Source organism: Hyla sarda, chromosome 10 (genome assembly GCF_029499605.1).
Source record: "Hyla sarda isolate aHylSar1 chromosome 10, aHylSar1.hap1, whole genome shotgun sequence".
In the NCBI taxonomy this organism is placed as follows: domain Eukaryota; kingdom Metazoa; phylum Chordata; class Amphibia; order Anura; family Hylidae; genus Hyla; species Hyla sarda.
In genome coordinates, this window is record NC_079198.1 from 50,343,863 (window position 1) to 50,365,793 (window position 21,931).

Consider the following 21,931-nt stretch of genomic DNA (forward strand, 5'->3'; position numbering starts at 1 on the left):
AACAGTTTTTCTGAGGCACACATAGCTGTAACTGTTCTTTGGCTGGTGTTTCTTGTTTAAAAAAAAAAAAACATGAGTGGTTTCATAGGAAATTAGAAATATAAATAAAGGGCTTACGCTGCTTCTTATATCTGGGTCAACATCTTGATGCATCCAGTACTGTGTGGAAGTTTTCAAAAAAAAGTGCTGTGCGTGATACCAGCCTTATGCCAAACCCCAGCTCCTTAGTTTGGTGTCCTCCTGCTGCCCATGTATAGATTATGTAAATGGTAAAAAGCAACAGTCTGTGGTGGGTGGGATTCATCATTTGCAGTGTTTTTGACATCTGGTCTATCTGTAGAAGCTTCCAAGTGTATTTTTAGGTTGTGCACCTAATTTATGAAAATTGCTACAAAAACTTTGATAAATTAGGTCTATCTTTACAACTGCACAAAAACAAGTCTGACATGATTTCTGAAGGCTGATAGACTTGCCATGTAAGTCTGCTCTGGACTGGATTTCAAATTTTTTTTTATATCAAATTTTTGCAATTCACAGATTAGTCTTCAGCTACGGTCTGCAAAGATGACTTATCCATTAGGTGTATTTCATTCAGCATATGTGGAAATAAACAATATTCTGTTCCTATATATATGCATGCAATAATACAGCAGCACACTGCTAGCACAAAGATATAGATAAAACATGAGTATATAAATACAACATGAAAATCTATTCAGCTATGGTGCAGTAATGAAATAGTGAGATACTTAGCTTGCAATTTGGTGGCCAAATAGCTTGGACTGTCCCACCACGGTAAGGTGATCTCATTGGGACGGACCCTACACTATGAATATGCCTCTGTGTGAATAGATCAGCAGGCATTGCAGGATCTGGAACATCAAATCACCTTATATACACCTGATAGAGGTGGGTGGGGTGCAAGAACCAAAATGGAGGTAGCCACTCCCCCATATGTGTAATACAAACAAAGAATAAGGGAGTGGCTACCTCCATGTTGGTTCTTGCACCCCACCCACCTCTCAGGTGTATATAGGGTGATTTGGATGTTCCAGATCCTGCAATGCCTGCTGATCTATTCACACAGAGGCATATTCATAATGTAGGGTTCGTCCCAATGAGATCACCTTACCGTGGTGGGACGGTCCAAGCTAAGCATCTCACTATTTCATTACTGCACCATAGCTGAATGTTGTATTTATATACTCATGTTTTATCTATATCTTTGTGCTAGCAGTGTGCTGTTGTATTCTCCTGTTGCTGTATATTTAGCCCAGCAGCCTGCACCTGTAAGACAGGTCCGTATAATAGTTTGGAATCAATAATGCTGGCCAACTTTATTCTTTGTTTGTATGCATGCAATAAGCTAGATCAGCTACTGGGCAGAAATGGATACAGCCAGGGACAGTCAAGTAAGTAGGTCTTATGACCATTACAACCTAACCTCCTATAAACATAGAGATCACTTCTGTCTGATATAACCCAACATAGGCAGCAGAGGACCTTCAACAGAAGAGCATAAGAGCAGGTATACGTATATGTGCCACTGTTAACCAGTTTATGGCCTTCAAGCAAAGTTTCTTACAAAGTAGTCAACATCTTTACAGCACATTGAAGTCATAAAAAAAAAAAATACACCTAATGAAGTATTGGACTATTTTATGTTTATCATGTAACATTAAAGGTAAATCAACAAACTATGTTCACAGCCCCGTGCTAGTTAATTTAGATGCTCTCAGTGATAGCATTGTTTAAAAATCCTCAATAAACCGCTCCCCCCCCCCCCCCAAAATAGCACACATTTTCCAAACCCACAAACACCAGTTCACATCAGTATTAGACAACTTATTTTAACTTCTACATTCCTATCACACAGAAAGACAGGAGTCCATCAAGTTCAACCTAAAACCCTACTGTATTGATCCAGAGGAAGGCAAATCCCCCCCTTGAGGCTGATGCCAATTGCCCATGACAGTAAAGGAAAAATTCCTTCCCAACTTCGGAGTAAATCCTTGGATCATCGCTTTATAATTTTTTACACTATCTACTACCTTTTTGTGTAAAGTCTAAATGCTTTCCTGTCATTTATCACATTTTGGTTAATCAAATTGGTCATCTCCTACTTCTAAAATGTTTCCATAGGGTTTATGTCGTTTACTAGATCTGTTTTAAGTTGCTCTTAAAAATGTCCCATTTAGAGTGTGTCCCAATCTATGTCACTGAGGTCCTCTCTTTTAGCCGATGACAATTGACCTTCTTAGGCTTCTTTCACACTATGAGCATTCATCCGTTATTAAATGTCCATTTTCTGTGTGAAAACGGATGCATAATAACTGGTGCTAACGGGATGAATAAATATTCATCCGTTAAGACCCGTTATAACATCCCTCATGTATGGCCATAACACCTCTGCCTACAGACTCCCACAGCCGGGACCACTACTACCATTATGGGACAGACTTGTTTCCATGATGGGAGTAGTAATTCCCTGGCTGCGGGAGTCTGCAGACAGCTGGGGAGGCTACATTAGGGTTTGTACTACTACCCCCATCATGGTTCAGTCTTCCATGATGGGGGTTGTAGTACAGGGGCTGAGGGATTGATCGCACTGGGTCTCACTTCTGACACCTAATGCTATCAGAAGATATTAAGCAGGGGAGCAGGCGGTATGCTCCGCAACCCTGCGATGTATGATGTGTTTTAACTTTCATTTTTAATTCCGCCGCGGGGAGCCCTGAATGGCCAGTACTGAGGAGCCATTCAGGGCTCACAGCGGAAGATTTAAAAATGAAAATTGTGAGTAGCAGGGGGCCATATGTATATTAACCTCTTGGGGACGGGAGCATTTTTTGCAATTCTGACCACTGTCACTTTAAGTATTAATAACTCTGAGATGCTTTTACTTTTCATTCTGAATCAGAGACTGTTTTTTTTTTTTTTTCTTCATGACATATTCTACTTCATGTTAGTGGTAAATTTTTGTCGATACTTGAATCATTCATTTCTTGGTGAAAAATTCAAAAATTTGATGAAAAAAATTGAAAATTTAGTATTTTTTCAAAATTTGAAGCTCTCTGCTTGTAAGGAAAACAGACATTCCAAATAAATTATATATTGATTCACTAATACAATATGTCTACTTTATGTTGTCATCATAAAAGTGACATGTTTTTACTTTTGGAAGATATCAGAGGGCTTCAAAATTCAGCAATTTTTCACAAAATTTTCAAAATCTGAATTTTTCAGGGACCAGTTCAGTTTTGAAGTTGATTTGAAGGGCCTTCATATTATAAATACCCCACAAATGACCCCATTATAAAAACTGCACCCCTCAATGTATTCAAAATGACATTCAGAAAGTTTGTTAACCCTTTAGGTGTTTCACAGGAATAGCAGCAAAGTGAAGGAGAAAATTCAAAATCTTCATTTTTTTTACACTCGCGTGTTCTTGTAGACCCTGTTTTAGAATTTTTACAAGGGGTAATAGGAGAAAAAGTCCCCCAAAATTTGTAACCCAAGTTCTCTCGAGTAAGGAAATACCTCATATGTGTATGTCAAGTGTTCTGCGGGTGCAGTAGAGGGCTCAGAAGGGAAGGAGCGACAGTGGAATTTTGGAGAGTGAGTTTTTCTGAAATGGTTTTTGGGGGGCATGTCACATTTAGGAAGCCCCTATGGGGCCAGAACAGCAAAAAACTCACATGGAATACTATTATGGAAACTACACGCCCCAAGGCACGTAACAACGGGTCCAGTGAGCCTTAACACCCCACCTGATGACTTTTCGTTAGTCGGGTGTGTAAATGAAGAAAACATTTTTGCAGTTTTTTTCCCCAAAATTTACCATTTTTACACAGGGTAATGGGAGAAAATGCCCCCCAAAATTTGTAACCCCATTTCTTCTGAGTATGAAAATACCCCATGTTAGGGCATAAAATGCTCTGCGGGCGAATTATAATGCTCAGAAGAGGAGTCACAGCAAAAAATCCCACATGGCTTACTAGTTGGAAACTACACCCCTCAAGGCATGTAACAAGGGGTACAATGAGCCTTAAAGAGGCCCTATCATTGGTGAAAGCTTTTTATATGTTACAGAACTAATTATGATAGCTTTTTGCAATATACATTTATTTAAAAAAAAAAAGTCAATTTTCCCCAGAAATGTAATCTAAAAATAGCCACCACTAGGAGTCGTCTGTCTTTAGCCAGACAGACTAGTGTTGATTTTGCAGCATACCAGATACCGGCAGTAAAGCAGGCCAGTATCCAGTATAGGATAATTCAGCTGTATGCATACAGCCTATGCACGGGCGCGCACACACAGGCAGTGCGGGATACAGGCAGATCCCACCCCCCCCCCCCATCCCCAGGTTCTCAGCTGCACCCAATCCTGTGTCCCATTATGCCCCCCCCCCCCCGGTACTTGGCTGCCATCGCACCCCCCGATCCCTGGTTCTCTGCTGCGCTTGTTTCCCCCCCCCCCCCTCCCTGGTTCTCAACTGCTATTACACGCCTCCCCCCCCCCTGGTTCTCAGCTGCGATCATGTGTGCCGGCACCCCGCCCCCCGGTTCTCAACTGCTATTACACACACCCCGCCGGTTCTCAACTGCCATTACAAACCCCCCGATTTGCAGCTGCAATCATGTGTGCCCCCCCCCCCCCCCCCATTACCTCCTCCGTCCCGGTCATCCGCAGCGCCGGCGGCCGGCCAGTGGAAGAGGACGTCAGTGTCGCCGCTCCAGGGCACTAAAGAGATGATGCGCGGTGCAGGACAGGTGAGTGTGTATATGTGTGTGTGTAATATAAATATATATATATATATATATATATATGAGAGAGATATATAGTGTGTGTGTATATGTGTGTCCTTTAGCGTACTGTATAGTAGTAATCAGTGTCATGTTGTTACATTCCATTACTCACGTACACTGCTACAAGTCAGCATATACGAGACGGCTTCTTATCTTCATCCACATAGTGTTGTCACAAGCTCTCACTACCATACGCAACATACCATGCACACATTAGTTTCACTACACTTATTTTGCTCTGCACTACAGCTGATGTACCAGCTATTGGTTCCCGTAGCTGACATGATTCACATACGTTACCATAGTAACTGCACATAGTCACAGTCTAAGCGTCCGTATCTCGTCATACACTCACTAGTTACCTTTCAACTTGTCCAAGGGCATGCACAAAAGTCATTGTCACTGACATATTCTTATGCATAATGACATGTCTTCAAAATAACAATGCCACGACACATAGGTGGTTGTACCCGTCATACCTGCCACGTCTGCAGGAGGAGGCACTGCATAGTTGTTACTGATACGTCTTCAGAGCAACTACATCATGACATAGGTAGTTGTAGACCCGTCATGCCTGCCACGTCTGAAGGGGGATGCACTACTTAGTTGTTGTTACTGACACGTCTTCAGAGCAATGACACCGTGACACTTAGGGGTTCCACACAATCATCTCCTGCCACGTCCGTTAGTAGTTGTTACTGACACGTCTTCAGAGCAACAACCTCACGATTCATAGGTGGTTTTGTATACCAGTCATGCCTGCCACACCCACAGGGGGTGCACTGCATAGTTGTTACTGACACGTCTTCAGAGCAACTACATCATGACACATAGGTGGTTGCATAACCGTTATGCCTGCCACGTCCGCAGGGGGGTGCACTGCATAATTGTTACTGACACGTCTTCAGAGCAACTACATCATGACACATAGGTAGTTGTATACCCGTCATGCCTGCCACGCCTGCAGGGGCATGCACTGCATAGTTGCTACTGACACGTCTTCAGAGCAACTACATCATGACACATAAGTAGTTGTATACCCGTCATGCCTGCCACGTCCGTAGGGGCATGCACTGCATAGTTGTTACTGACACGTCTTCAGAGCAACTACATCATGACGTAGGTAGTTGTAGACCCGTCATGCCTGCCACGTCTGCAGGGGGATGCACTACTTGGTTGTTGTTACTGACACGTCTTCAGAGCAATGACACCATGATACTTGGGGGTTCTACAGCATCATCTCCTGCCACGTCTGCAGGGGATTTACAGCATAGTCAATGTCTCCCTTACACAATTCATAGTTTATAAATTTCACGACACACAAGTGGTCATTGTCTCGGATCAACCAGTCTCGTCCACGTATGTCAGCATCACGCAAACATCCGTCACGTCCACAGACACAAGGGTTACTCAAGACCTGTCACCAACAGGTACAAGGTTCGAATTAGGTTTGTCTCGTCACAGGCAAAACATCTACGCAAAGAACTGTCACATCTACAGGCACGAGGGCGTTCAAATGCCTGTCAAAATCTACCGAGGGTCTGTCACATAGTTAGGTTGTGAGTCACTAACTGTGAAATTTTTGCTTATTTAGCAGGGAGTGGAGGACACGTCATGCCTGACAAGCTTTATTGGTTTCCACTTTCTGCAATGGCACAGTAAGTATGTCAACATGCACGAGTCAGCTAGTACGTAGTCAGGTCCCGTTTCCAGTGTCGGGCCATTCGTAGTAGGCATGACTACCATGGCTTCGCAGCATCAAGCACTGTCTCTTGTGGTTGCTAGCCAGCAGGCATAACTCTCTTTGTTTCTCTAGTTCAGTTAGTACAGTTAGGGGAGATAGATATGACTAGCGTGTGGCTTTGGTCATCATGGTTAGGAATAATGTTATTAATTCTACTTCTTGATTTTTTTGCCCTCATACGCGGTTTTGGGCACAACTCAACCGCTTCATTAATCTTTCTCATTTATTATAGGTGTACAGGTTTGTATGTAAGGTGCAGTCTCAAGTACGAAAGAACTTCAACTGCTTGGTAAGTTAGTGTGGTCATGTATAATCTGTATTCAAATGTTGCAACCACGAGCACGAATGTAAGCCCTGAGCACAAACACTAGTTTAGTATCTTCTCTGAACTTTCTCTAGAGTATCTATATCATTTTGGAGACAAGGCCTCCAGTACTGTGCACAATACTCCAAGGGAGGTCTCACCAGTGTTCTGTACATGGCTTGAGCACTTCTCTCTTTCTACTGCTTATACCTCTCCCTATACAATATCTTCTGTCTCCAGTACGAGCTTCATGTTTAACATGGGAAATGTGCCCTGAATGGTGCAGAAAATCATTCTCATGCAGCTCCTCGCCCACTTGATAATGTAGTGTATAAAGTGACCCAGAGCCCACCACGTGAAGGTGGCTGCATTTCAGGCTCCTCCCCACCCCCACCCCCAGCCATATGTAGAGCTTATGTGGCCTAATCCAACTCTTAAGCAGGAAAGATGGTAGTAAATTGGCCCTTATTGATCATCATCAATACTGTACTGGGCCCGCTGTTGTTTAATTTATTTGTTTAATTTATTTATTAATGATATAGAGGATGGTATTAACAGCTCTGTTTCTATCTTTGCAGATGACACCAAGCTTTGTAGCACAGTACAGTCTATAGAGGATGTGCATAAGTTACAAGATGACTTGGATAGACTAAGTGTCTGGGCATCCACTTGGCAAATGAGGTTCAATGTGGATAAATGTAAAGTTATGCATCTGGGTACTAATAACCTGCATGCATCGTATGTCTTAGGGGGGATTAAACTGGCAGAGTCACTGGTAGAGAAGGATCTGGGTGTACTTGTAGATCACAGACTACAGAATAGCATGCAATGTCAGGCTGCTGCTTCCAAAGCCGGCAGGATATTGTCATGTATCAAAAGAGGCATGGACTCAAGGGACAGGGACATAATACTCCCCCTTTATAAATCATTGGTACGGCCTTACCTGGAATATGCTGTTCAGTTTTGGGCACCTGTCCATAAAAGGGACACTGCGGAGTTGGAAAGGGTGCAGAGACGCGCGACTAAACTAATATGGGGAATGGAACATCTTAGCTATGAGGAGCGATTAAAGGAGTTACAATTGTTTAGTCTTGAGAAGAGACGTTTAAGGGGGGATATGATAAACGTATATAAGTATATTAATGGCCCATACAAAAAATATGGAGAAAAACTGTTCCAGGTTAAACCCCCCCAAAGGACGAGGGGGCACTCCCTCCGTCTGGAGAAGAAAAAGTTTAGTCTCAAGGGGCGACACGCCTTCTTTACCATGAGAACTGTGAACTTATGGAACAGTCTACCTCAGGAACTGGTCACAGCAGGAACAATTAACAGCTTTAAAACAGGATTAGATACATTCCTGGAACAAAATAAGATTAATGCTTATGAAGAAATATAAAATCTCATCCCTTCCCCAATATCGCGCCACACCCCTACCCCTTAATTCCCTGGTTGAACTTGATGGACATATGTCTTTTTTCGACCGTACTAACTATGTAACTATGTAACTATGTAACTATCATCAGCTTCTGGTCTTATACTTCCTATATGACTATACAAAAAGTAAAAGGGCATCTTGAAAGCGGCCATCATGCTGGATACTGATCTGTTGGCCATAGTCCATGCTCCTGCCCACATATCCAATACAGAATTGGACCCCCAAAGTTTGCTCTTAGCATACATCCATGTCTGCTGCAGCCAAGACACTTTAGGCTCCAAGGCATCTTCAGAGGCTGATGTTATATCCTTCTGGTCTTCTGGGATGGTGACTATCACATGTTCACTCTGCTTGGATTCATGCAGGTGGGAATAGTCACCTAAAGGCATGTCAATGTCCACATCAGCGAGGTGTCCACTTTGCCTTTTCTCCCTCCCAGGTAATGTCTGCCTTTTAATCCTGATCTGATAGTAAGGAGCAGTGTCTTTATAATGGTAGAAGCTGGTGTACCTCCATAGGAAACTTGTCACGTAATGTGAGCGACAAATCACAGGCACCGAGAGAACTGGAATATCTGCAAAATATACAATATAGGAAATTATTAAATGGATATTTTTTTCTTATTAAACTGTAATGTACAAAGCAAACTATCAATATTTAATAGGTTATTTGCTAGATGATCAGATGTCCTGGATCACAGTTTGGTCATTGAACATTGTAGGAAGCTTTTTGTAAACTCCTGTGTGACTAGAACTATTATTCCTCTAATATCAGAATAGTTTCTCATGTTTGCAGAAGGTAAAATATTTAGAACATCGATTCACAGACTAAAATCATTTCTTATCACACGAGTAAACCTTTACCCAATGTCTGTAAGAGACTTAAAGCCACCAGGATAGACTGTACAAGAGAACATCACTAACTTTACTGCACTCTACTATATTAACGTCACATTTACTTCATGTTAAATCCATTATTAAACTCTCATTTTGGAAGTTTTCATTATTCCTACCTCTTAGCTTCATTGTGGCTGGCCCTACAGGATCCTTTTGCCTTAGAAAGACAAAATCTTCTTTAAATTTGCAAAAATGCGCAGGTCTAGTGGGAAAACAAGTTCACCGCCGAACCGAGGAAATAAGTGCTAGGGATTGGATTGTACCCTGGGGAAAGCCTCCTAGATGTATGATACCTGTAAATGAATAGAAAAAAGAAAGAAGGCCCAAAGAGGCGCCTAGTGCATTACCCTAAGAATTTGTGCAAAGGCCCACGTAAAGTGGGGAAACGTAAGGGGTCTAATGAATGGCCGCTCACCTGGAGCGTATAATAATACGCATGTAACCTCAATCTGAGGTAATGGAGGATTCCGTGCAAGCCTACAGGTCTTCAGGATAGATCCAAAGAGGAGATCCTGTGGATGAGCTTAAATGAAGAAAAAATCAACCTGGCATCAGGCGCTCGGGGATCCAGAGAGATCTCACAACCAGTTCATGGAGGTGGATAGAGATTGGAGCTTTATTAGTATACAACAACGCGTTTCGGGGTTAACATACCCCTTCTTCAGATTGACAGATTGTACAGTACAGTGCAACAGAGGGCTTTTTATACACACATTGATTGAGAAACAAAATGGTGGCAGGGTCACAGATTCAGGGTGGGAGGTACAACAGTAGCAATAGAAACGCAAAAAAACTGGGAACTTTATCTTTAGATTGACTCATGTACTTTATAACTATATATGGGGATAACAGTAACTTCAAATAGAGAGAGGAAATGTGCTTTATTAGAAGATGTAAAGCAGGGTGTAATACTTGATCCGGTTCATGTATTGAATAGAGGCTTGGTGCGCACTCATTGCGAACGTTGCCGTGCGCTCCACGGCATGTAAACAACAGCCGCATGTCCCCGCTCTGTTTATAAACAGAGCGGAGGTGCGGCGTGTAGGCGCGGACGTTCCCCAGCGACGCGTCCGTAGCAACCTACACGCCGCACCTCCGCTCTGTTTATAAACAGAGCGGGGACATGCGGCTGTTGTTTACATGCCGTGGAGCGCACGGCAACGTTCGCAATGAGTGCGCACCAAGCCTCTATTCAATACATGAACCGGATCAAGTATTACACCCTGCTTTACATCTTCTAATAAAGCACATTTCCTCTCTCTATTTGAAGTTACTGTTATCCCCATATATAGTTATAAAGTACATGAGTCAATCTAAAGATAAAGTTCCCAGTTTTTTTGCGTTTCTATTGCTACTGTTGTACCTCCCACCCTGAATCTGTGACCCTGCCACCATTTTGTTTCTCAATCAATGTGTGTATAAAAAGCCCTCTGTTGCACTGTACTGTACAATCTGTCAATCTGAAGAAGGGGTATGTTAACCCCGAAACGCGTTGTTGTATACTAATAAAGCTCCAATCTCTATCCACCTCCATGAACTGGTTGTGAGATCTCTCTGGATCCCCGAGCGCCTGATGCCAGGTTGATTTTTTCTTCATTTAAGCTAGATGTATGATGTCACAGCAGATGACATCACGTGTATGTGCATCCATGGTATTGGCTGTGTATTGTACTTTACTTGCACTTTGCTAACAATTAGAAGAATACAGTTTTGATTAACCCCTTAAGGGCACAGCCTATTTGGTCCATTATTGCATTTTCTTTTTTTCCTTCTCGCCTTCTAACAGCTACACACCCATATGAAGTCTTGTTCTTTGCGCGACCAATTGTACTTTGTAATGACATCACTTATTTTACCAGTGAGAGATCGCGATGCGCATTTGAGGCCTAAACTAGGGATTTGCATAGGGGCGGACCCTGATGCAAGCATAGCGATTGCCTTCTCCACCAAAAATACCCTACTGCAATATTTCCCAAACAGGGTGCCTCCAGCTGTCGCAGAACTACAACTCCCAGCATGCCTGGACAGTCAATGGACAATCAATACAAGTAGTTTTAATTCGTTGGGGGGGGGGCGGGGGGGTTGGAAGTGGAGTAAGGGTGTATGTATCTATGTATATGTAGTGTTTCTCTCTTTATTTACACATGGTCAGGTTTACGAGTTTCCAGCTACAAGTTTGAGCCATGGCAGATTTTCTGCAACTCAAACTCTGAGCGGGAAACTTACTGTAAAACTGCCTGTGTGCTCTAGCTGTTGCATAACTACAACTCCCAGCATGCCCTGATAGCCAAAGAGCATGTTTGGAGTTGCAGTTATGCAGTAGCTGGTGGTAAGAAACTACAACTCCCAGCTTGCTCTTTGACTTTCCATGCATGCTGGAAGTTGTAGTTATACAAAAGCTGGAGGCACATAACTACAACTCCCAGCATGTCCTTTGGCTGTCTGTGCATGCTGAGAGATATAGTTATGCAAAAGCTGGAGCCACTTTTTGATAGAAAAAAATGTTCCCTTCAGCTGTTGCATAACTATAAATCCCAGCATGCACGGACAGCCAAAGGGCATGCTGGGAATTGTAGTTATGTTCCACCAGCTTTTTCATAACTACAACTCCCAGCATACCCTTTGGCTGTGCATGCTGGGAGTTGTACTAATACAACAGCAGGAAGCACACAGCCCTCACCTCAAGCTGCTGCCTAGGGATCCCGAAGAAGACAACGCTCTGGCCTGGACTCGCCGCTTACAGGTGACTACCACCCCCAACATGCATCTGCTCTACCCTCCGGACTAGAGACAGAACGGGTGCAGTCACACACCTCCCTGCAGGAGCCGCGATTTGTTGGCCGGTCTCGGCTGACCAATCACGGAGATTGTGAGGTGGCACCTCACTCCTGCTAGTCAAGGATGATTGGTGCTGTCTTGGACAGCACCAATCACCCCTTTTTTTTTTTCCAGGTCACCGGGTCACCAGAGACCTTGTTGGCCCAGAAAAGCTGTGATTTGCCAGTCACAATTGACCAGCCAATCACGGCGGTTGTTGACATGGTGGGGGGGGGGGGGGAGGGGCCTGGGCGAATTGCCGGGATGGCTGCTGATCGGTATCAGCAGTCATCCTGTTCCGATCACTTAAAAGTTTTAATCATAGTTTGTAAGACTGAAAAAAGACATATGTCCTTCAAGGGACCTAGTGGGCTACCCCCACAGCCCCCGCAGTGTGGGGTGCCCGTGTATGGAGGGGCATCCTAAGGGCTATATTCAGGGACTGCCCTAACAGGGTCCTATGCCCTCCTAGTAGGAAGGGGGCACTACTTGGCCTAGCCTGTCATTGTGTGCTTTTCCTCTGTTCCTCTCCACATGGAGTAGAAAGGAGAAGAGGAAACAGAGAAGCTCCGCCTACAGTCTGTCCTGGCCAGAAACTTCCGCCTCTGAAGACTTACAGTACAGTGGCTATGTATATATGTGTTTTGTATGTATGTGGCAGTGTTTGTGTTTAGGTGTCTGTATGTGTGTGCCTGTGTGGGTGTCTTCTCATTTAACCCCTTAAAAACGCAGTCGATTTTCACCTTAACCCCTTGGGGACGGAGTCTAACTGAAGCTTTGGTTTGTATTCTTAAGTGTTAACATCTGAGAAGTTTTATACGCAGAAGTTCATGTGCTGAGTGTAAGTCTGTAAGCTTGGAGTGTTTGAATTTAGTCTAAAACAAGTTTGGGTTGGTACAGATACTGTGGATCATTGTTTTCCAACCAGGGTGTCTCCAGCAGTTGCATAACCCATGCATTTTTTTTCCCCTCTGGTCTGTAGCACACCTGGGGGAGGGGTTAATTGATTAACTACTCTCAGGTGTTCAAAACTAACTGGGATACTCTGTGAGCCCTGCTCTGGCTGAGTCTCACTGAAGCTATGGTTTGTATTCTTAAGTGTTAACATCTGAGAAGTTTTATCCGCAGAAGTTTAAAAAGCAGGAGTTGTAAGCAGGACCCACTGTAACTGTAAGTATTACACTCCCTTGATAAAAGTAGTTTTTCTTAATAGTTAATAACAGCTGTTTGTCACAAAGGATATGGACAGCAGGATTGGAGGTTTTCTTCAGTGCACATTGTGCCACATGTATACATCTCTGGAGCAGAAGCTTCAGGGTGAATACCGCTGTGACAAATGTGAGCATGTTGCCCACCTGGAAGCTCGTATTAGAGATCTAGAGGAGCAAAATTCAACATTAAGGGCGATTGACAATCTTACAGAGCAAGCAGTTAGTGGGGTAGAAATGGAGGTTGGAGAAACTAGCCAGGAGGCCCAAGTAGGGAGCTGGGTTAATGTAGTTAGAGGGACTGGAAAGGGGGCAAGGAAAAGGAAGGTCACTTCTGCTTCTGATCTCCCAAGTAAAATTGCCAAGTTGGGTGATGATGCAAGGGCCTCAGTATCAGAGATGGCAACCCTAGTGGATACTGGTCTCCCTAACAGCCGGGGGAACAGCTCAACTAGTAGTGTGGGGAATGGTAACGCAGGTAGGCCAAGACAGTTAGTTGTGGTAGGGGATTCTATAATCAGGAAGACGGATAGAATAATTTGTCGCCAAGACCACCTCAACCGAATGGTTTGCTGTCTCCCTGGGTTCGGCATGTGGTGGTAACGGTGGACAAATCACTGGGGGGGCTGGGGATGACCCAGCTGTCGTGGTCCATGTTGGAACCAACGACAGAATACATGGTAGGTGGAGGTCCTTGAAGAATAATTACAAGGAACTAGGTGCCAAGCTGAAGGGAAGGACCTCTAAGGTTGTGTTCTCTGGAATACTTCCTGTGCCATGCGCATCGCAGGAAAGACAGCGGGAGCTTAGGGAGTTAAATGCATGGCTTAAGTCGTGGTGTAAGGGGGAAGGGTTTGGGTTTTTAGAGCACTGGGCTGACTTTTCATTGGGGTACAAACTCTATTCTACGGATAATTTGCACCTGAATGGAAGGGGGTCCGCTGTGCTGGGGGAGAGAATCCTGGAAGGGGTGGCAGAGTATTTAAACTAGGTGAGTGGGGGGAGGATAATAAAGCAAAGAAAGCAGACAGTGGGATGGATAGGTTAGAGAGGGGTCAGGACATAATGGTGGGTGGAGAGGAGTCCTGTGGGGGGAGGTTAAGAGCAGTGGATAAGGAGATCCATGGGTTACAAACCAGCCGTAAAAATAAATGTAGCCCGAAAAGTTGTAATCCCAATAATTCAAAAAATCCCATTAGTCCCAATAACTTAAATAGTACAATTAGCCCTTATAACTCAAAAAATAACATTAACCCCAATAACTCTGAAAATCCCATTAGTGAGACTATATGTGTAAAACTTAATGGAAATGTAAAGTGTATGTTCACAAATGCAAATAAAATGGGGGAGCTTGAGGCCTTGATACTGGAGGAACATATTGATATAGTTGGGGTCACTGAGACATGGCTGGACTCCTCGCATGACTGGGCTGTTAATCTGCAGGGGTTTACATTGTTTCGCAAGGATAGAATGAACAGAAAAGGTGGTGGAGTCTGGCTGTATGTAAAAAGTGGTATGAAAGTCAGTGTGAACGATGCCATAGTGTGTGATGATTCTGATGTGGAATCATTGTGGGTAGAATTACAAAAGGAGGGATATATTGAAAAAATAGTATTTGGTGTAATCTACAGACCCCCTAAAATCACTGAAGAGAGAGGTCGGCTGTATAAACAAATAGAGAGGGCCGCCCGGGCAGGTACAGTGGTAATAATGGGAGATTTTAACTATCCAGATATAGATTGGGGCCGGGGCTGGCTAAAACTACAAAGGGGAGAAAATTCCTAAATTTATTGCAGGATAATTTTATGGGCCAGTTTGTGGAGGACCCAACAAGAAGTGATGCCTTGTTGGATCTGATCATTTCCAACAACGCACAGCTGGTTGGTAATGTAACTGTGCGGGAAAACCTTGGTAATAGCGACCACAATATAGTTACTTTTGACTTAAAATGTAGAAAACAAAGACAGACGGGGAAGGCAAAAACATATAACTTTAAAAAGGCAAATTTCCCTGGGCTGAGAGCTGCACTACAGGACATATACTGGGGGGAGGTGTTCTCAAATACTGATACAGAAGGTAAATGGGACATCTTTAAATCAACTCTAACTATACAGCTAAATATATACCAAAGTGGAACAAATATAAACGATTAAAACTAAATCCTACATGGCTGACAAATGATGTTAAAAGAGCAATAAACAACAAAAAAATAGCCTTAAAAAAATTCAAATCTGATGGGTCAGCTATAACATTTAAACAGTAGAAGGAGCTTAATAAAATATGTAAAAATGTAATAAAAACATCAAAAATTCAAAATGAGAGACAGGTGGCCAAAGAAAGCAAAACTAATCCTAAATATTTTTTTAGATATATAAATACAAAAAAAAAAACAAGGACAGAGCATGTAGGACCCCTTAATGATAATGGGGAGGTTGTCCCAGGCGATCAAGAGAAGGCGGAGCTACTGAATGGGTTCTTTAGTTCTGTATACACTATGGAAAAAGGAGCTGACATTGGCCAGGTCAGTGCTGTTAACACATCATGTAATGTACTGAACTGGCTTGATGTAGAGATGGTACAAGGTAAGTTAAGTAAAGTAAATGTAAGCAAATCTCCAGGGCCGGATGGACTACTGGACTACACCCAAGAGTTCTTAGAGAGGTAAGTTCAGTAATATCTGTACCCTTGTTCATGATATTTATAGATTCTCTGGTGTCTGGTATTGTGCCAAGGGACTGGCGCAAGGCTAATGTGGTACCAATCTTCAAGAAGGGCTCTAGGTCTTCGCCAGGCAATTATAGACCGGTAAGTCTAACGTGCATTGTGGGTAAATTGTTTGAAGGACTTATACGTGATTACATACAGGAATACATGGGGGATAATAGTATTATAAGTGATAGCCAGCATGGGTTTACTAAGGATAGAAGTTGTCAAACCAATCTAATTTGCTTTTATGAAGAGGTGAGTAGAAGCCTTGACAGAGGAATGGCTGTGGATATAGTGTTTCTGGATTTTGCCAAAGCGTTTGATACTGTCCCTCACAGACGTCTGACAGGTAAGTTAAGGTCTTTGGGCTTGGAAACTTTAGTTTGTAACTGGATTGAACACTGGCTCATGGATCGTGCCCAGAGAGTGGTGGTCAATGATTCGTACTCTGATTGGTCCCCAGTAATTAGTGGTGTACCCCAAGGTTCAGTACTGGGCCCGCTGTTGTTTAATTTATTTATCAATGATATAGAGGATGGCATTAACAGCTCTGTTTCTATCTTTGAAGATAACACCAAGCTTTGTAGCACAGTACAGTCTATAGAGGATGTGCATAAGTTACAAGATGACGTGGATAGACTAAGTGTCTGGGCATCCACTTGGCAAATGAGGTTCAATGTGGATAAATGTAAAGTTATACATCTGGGTACTAATAACATGCATGCATCGTATGTCTTAGGGGGGATTAAACTGGCAGAGTCACTGGTAGAGAAGGATCTGGGTGTACTTGTAGATCACAGACTACAGAATAGCATGCAATGTCAGGCTGCTGCTTCCAAAGCCGGCAGGATCTTAATATACTGTGAATAAAAATAGGATTACCAAAAATATAATACATTTTATTGAAAAATACATAGTACACACTAAAACTGATGTTAAAAGGCAATAAGGCACCCAACAAAAAAAATGTGGGGATAGGTGGTTCAGTATTATAATGCAATCCTAAATATGGCCAACTAATGGGGTTTGCAGCTTTGTTATTACCTCATTGACCCCTCTTTTTGGGGACCTTAAACATTTGGACACATTTTTTGCTACATTAGTGGGCACACTAACCTATACAATCGGTTTTAGCACAAGGGTGTAATTTATTTATACACAATGGTGATCTGGTTATATTTTCTGAGTGTTGCTGTGTAAGAGTGGGCTTGAAAGAGGAGTTTAAAAAACAGTGAATATCTGTTGTGTGGAAGGAATCTGTGGAGTTGGTGCGACTGCCTATAGTTCTCATTCATATTTTGGGTAAGTCTTTTTCTCTTGCACATAGTGGGATAACTGTTAGAGTTTAAACACCCTTTTTCTGCTTCCCCCCCCCCCCCCCCGTCTTTTTCTCTGTTCCACCTCTATGGGGAGGAGTTGATTGGGCACAGGTGTATAAATCTTAGCTTGGGACTCTTTATTGAGCTTGCTCTTTCTGAGTGTTGCTGTGTAAGAGTGGGCTTGAAAGAGGACTTTCAAAAACAGGAGTTTGAAAGCAGGAGGTTGAGATCGCTGTGAGTGTTAATTTCTGAACCCACAAGGTCTGCAAAAAATTTCAAGTTTAATTTTGACTGTCTGTTTTTGCCTATACATTTGTGAAATCCCCATAACTAGATGGCCTCTATGTTGGAAAATGCAGTCCGGTGTACATCCTGCGTGATTTATGCAATCCTTGAGCAGCAGTTCGAGGGTGCATACTGCTGTGTGAGATGTGAGCGAGTTGTTCATTTGGAAGCCCAGATCCTGGATTTAGAGGAACAGCTTGCAACATTGAGATGCATTGACAACCCAGAGAGGAGTCTCCTGCTCACTGAGCAGATACTCTCTGGAGTAGAGGTGGGGGAGGATAGTGGGACGGAGGTGCAAGACAGTCAGGCAGTTAGCTGGGTTACAGTTAGAAAGTGGGGTAGGGGGAAAAGGTTCAGGGAGGCTAGTCCTGAACTGGCACACCCCAACAAGTTTGCCCGCTTGGCAGATGAGGGGGATGCCATTACAGAGCTAGCAGAACTGCAGCAGGATACTGCCTCTGACCAGCAGGGGGGTGTCTGCTCCAGTAAGGAGGGAGGGAGGAGTGCAGGGCAGGCCAGACAGGTACTAATGGTTGGGGACTCAATTATTAGGGGGACAGACAGGGCGATCTGTCACAAAGACCGAGATCGCCGAACAGTGTGTTGTCTGCCTGGCACTTGAGTTCGGCACATCGCGGATCGCGTTGACAGGTTGCTGGGCGGGGCTGGAGAGGACCCAGCAGTCATGGTACATATTGGCACCAATGACAAAGTAAGAGGTAGGTGGAGTGTCCTTAAAAATGATTTCAGGGACTTAGGCCGCAACCTTAAGGCAAAGACATAGTTACATAGTTACATAGTATGGTTGAAAAAGACATACGTCCATCAAGTCCAACCAGGGAATTGAAGTGAAGGGTGTAAGGGGATAATGGGAAGGGATGTAGTTTTATAATTCAGCATAAGCATTAATGTTATTTTGTTCCAGGAATGTATCTAACCCTGTTTTAAAGCTGTTAATTGTTCCTGCTGTGACCAGTTCCTGAGGTAGACCGTTCCATAAATTCACAGTCCTCACGGTAAAGAAGGCGTGTCGCCCCTTTAGACTAAACCTTTTCTTCTCCAGACGGAGTGAGTGCCCCCTCGTCCTTTGGGGGGGTTTAACCTGGAACAGTCTTTCTCCATATTTTTTGTATGGGCCATTTATATACTTATATACGTTTATCATATCCCCCCTTAAATGTCTCTTCTTAAGACTAAACAATTGTAACTCCTTTAATCGCTCCTCATAGCTAAGATGTTCCATGCCCCATTAGTTTAGTCGCGCGTCTCTGCACCCTTTCCAACTCTGCAGTGTCCCTTTTATGAACAGGCGACCAAAACTGAACAGCATATTCCAGGTGAGGCCGTACCAATGCTTTATAAAGGGGGAGTATTATGTCCCTGTCCCTTGAGTCCATGCCTCTTTTTATACATGACAATATCCTGCCGGCTTTGGAAGCAGCAGCCTGACATTGCATGCTATTCTGTAGTCTGTGATCTACAAGTACACCCAGATCCTTCTCTACCAGCGTCTCTGCCAGTTTAATCCCCCCTAAGACATACGATGCATGCATGTTCTTAGTACCCAGATGCATAACTTTACATTTATCCACATTGAACCTCATTTGCCAAGTGGATGCCCAGGCACTTAGTCTATCCAAGTCATCTTGTAACTTATGCACATCCTCTATAGACTGTACCTTGCTACAAAGCTTGGTGTCATCTGCAAAGATAGAAACAGAGCTGTTAATACCATCCTCTATATCATTTATAAATAAATTAAACAACAGCGGGCCCAGTACTGAACCTTGGGGTACACCACTAATTACCGGGGACAAATCAGAGTACGAATCATTGACCACCACTCTCTGGGTACGATCCATGAGCCAGTGTTCAATCCAGTTACAAACTAAAGTTTCCAAGCCCAAGGACCTTAACTTACCTGTCAGACGTCTGTGAGGGACAGTATCAAACGCTTTGGCAAAATCCAGAAACACTATATCCACAGCCATTCCTCTGTCAAGGCTTCTACTCACCTCTTCATAAAAGCAAATTAGATTGGTTTGACAACTTCTATCCTTGTAAACCCATGCTGGCTATCACCTATAATACTATTATCCCCTATGTATTCCTGTATATAATCCCTTATAATTCCTTCAAACAATTTACCCACAATGCACGTTAGACTTACCGGTCTATAATTGCCTGGCGAAGACCTAGAGCCCTTCTTGAAGATTGGTACCACATTAGCCTTGCGCCAGTCCCTTGGCACAATACCAGACACCAGAGAATCTATAAATATCATGAACAAGGGTACAGATATTACTGAACTTACCTCTCTAAGAACTCTTGGGTGTAGTCCATCCGGCTCTGGAGATTTGCTTACATTTACTTTACTTAACTTACCTTGTACCATCTCTACATTAAGCCAGTTCAGTACATTACATGATGTGTTACCAGCACTGACCTGGCCAATGTCAACTCCTTTTTCCATAGTGTATACAGAACTAAAGAACCCATTCAGTAGCTCCGCCTTCTCTTGATCGCCTGTGACAACCTCCCCATTATCATTATTAAGGGGTCCTACATGCTCTGCCTTTTTTTTTTTTTTTTTTTGTATTTATATATCTAAAAAAATATTTAGGATTAGTTTTGCTTTCTTTGGCCACCTGTCTCTCATTTAGAATTTTTGCTGTTTTTATTAAATTTTTACAGATTTTATTAAGCTCCTTGTACTGTTTAAATGTTATAGCTGACCCATCAGATTTGAATTTTTTGAAGGCTATTTTTTTGTTGTTTATTGCTCTTTTAACATCATTTGTCAGCCATGTAGGATTTAGTTTTAATCGTTTATATTTGTTGCCCTTTGGTATATATTTAGCTGTATAGTTAGAGTTGATTTAAAGATGTCCCATTTACCTTCTGTATCAGTATTTGAGAACACCTCCCCCCAGTATATGTCCTGTAGTGCAGCTCTCAGCCCAGGGAAATTTGCCTTTTTAAAGTTATATGTTTTTGCCTTCCCCGTCTGTCTTTGTTTTCTACATTTTAAGTCAAAAGTAACTATATTGTGGTCGCTATTACCAAGGTTTTCCCGCACAGTTACATTACCAACCAGTTGTGCGTTGTTGGAAATGATCAGATCCAACAAGGCATCACTTCTTGTTGGGTCCTCCACAAACTGGCCCATAAAATTATCCTGCAATAAATTTAGGAATTTTCTCCCCTTTGTAGTTTTAGCCAGCCCCCGGCCCCAATCTTTATCTGGATAGTTAAAATCTCCCATTATTACCACTGTACCTGCCCAGGCGGCCCTCTCTATTTGTTTATACAGCTGACCTATCTCTTCAGTGATATTAGGGTGTCTGTAGATTACACCAAATACTATTTTTTCAATATTTCCCATCCTCAGAATCATCACACACTATGGCATCGTTCACACTGACTTTCATACCACTTCTTACATACAGACAGACTCCACCACCTTTTCTGTTCATTCTTTCCTTGCGAAACAATGTAAACCCCTGCAGATTAACAGCCCAATCATGCGAGGAGTCCAGCCATGTCTCAGTGACCCCAACTATATCAATATGTTCCTCCAGTATCAAGGCCTCAAGCTCCCCCATTTTATTTGCTAGGCTTCCGGCATTTGTGAACATACACTTTACATTTCCATTAAGTTTTACACATATAGTCTCACTAATGGGATTTTCAGAGTTATTGGGGTTAATGTTATTTTTTGAGTTATAAGGGCTAATTGTACTATTTAAGTTATTGGGGCTAATGGGATTTTTTGAGTTATAGGGTCTACCGTTATTATTTAAGTTATTGGGGCTAATGGGATTTTTTGCGTTATTGGGTCTAACGTTGTTATTTAAGTTATTGGGGCTAATGGTATTTTTTTAGTTAGTGGGGCTTATTGTAGTTATTGAGGCTAATGGAATTTTATTAATTATTGGGATTACAATTTTTCGGGTTACATTTATTTTTACGGCTGGTTTGTAACCCATGGATCTCCTTATCCACTGCTCTTAACCTCCCCCCACAGGACTCCTCTCCACCCACCATTATGTCCTGACCCCTCTCTAACCTATCCATCCCACTGTCTGCTTTCTTTGCTTTATTATCCTCCCCCACTCACCTAGTTTAAATACTCAGCCACCCCTTCCAGGATTCTCTCCCCCAGCACAGCGGACCCCCTTCCATTCAGGTGCAAATTATCCGTAGAATAGAGTTTGTACCCCAATGAAAAGTCAGCCCAGTGCTCTAAAAACCCAAACCCTTCCCCCTTAACACCTCACAGGTGTTTGACGACTTTTAGTTAAAAAAATTTTCACTAAAATGCTGGTTTTGCCCCAAATATTTCCTTTTTACAAGGGGTAATAGGAGAAAACGACCCCCATAATTTGTAACCCCATTTCTTCTG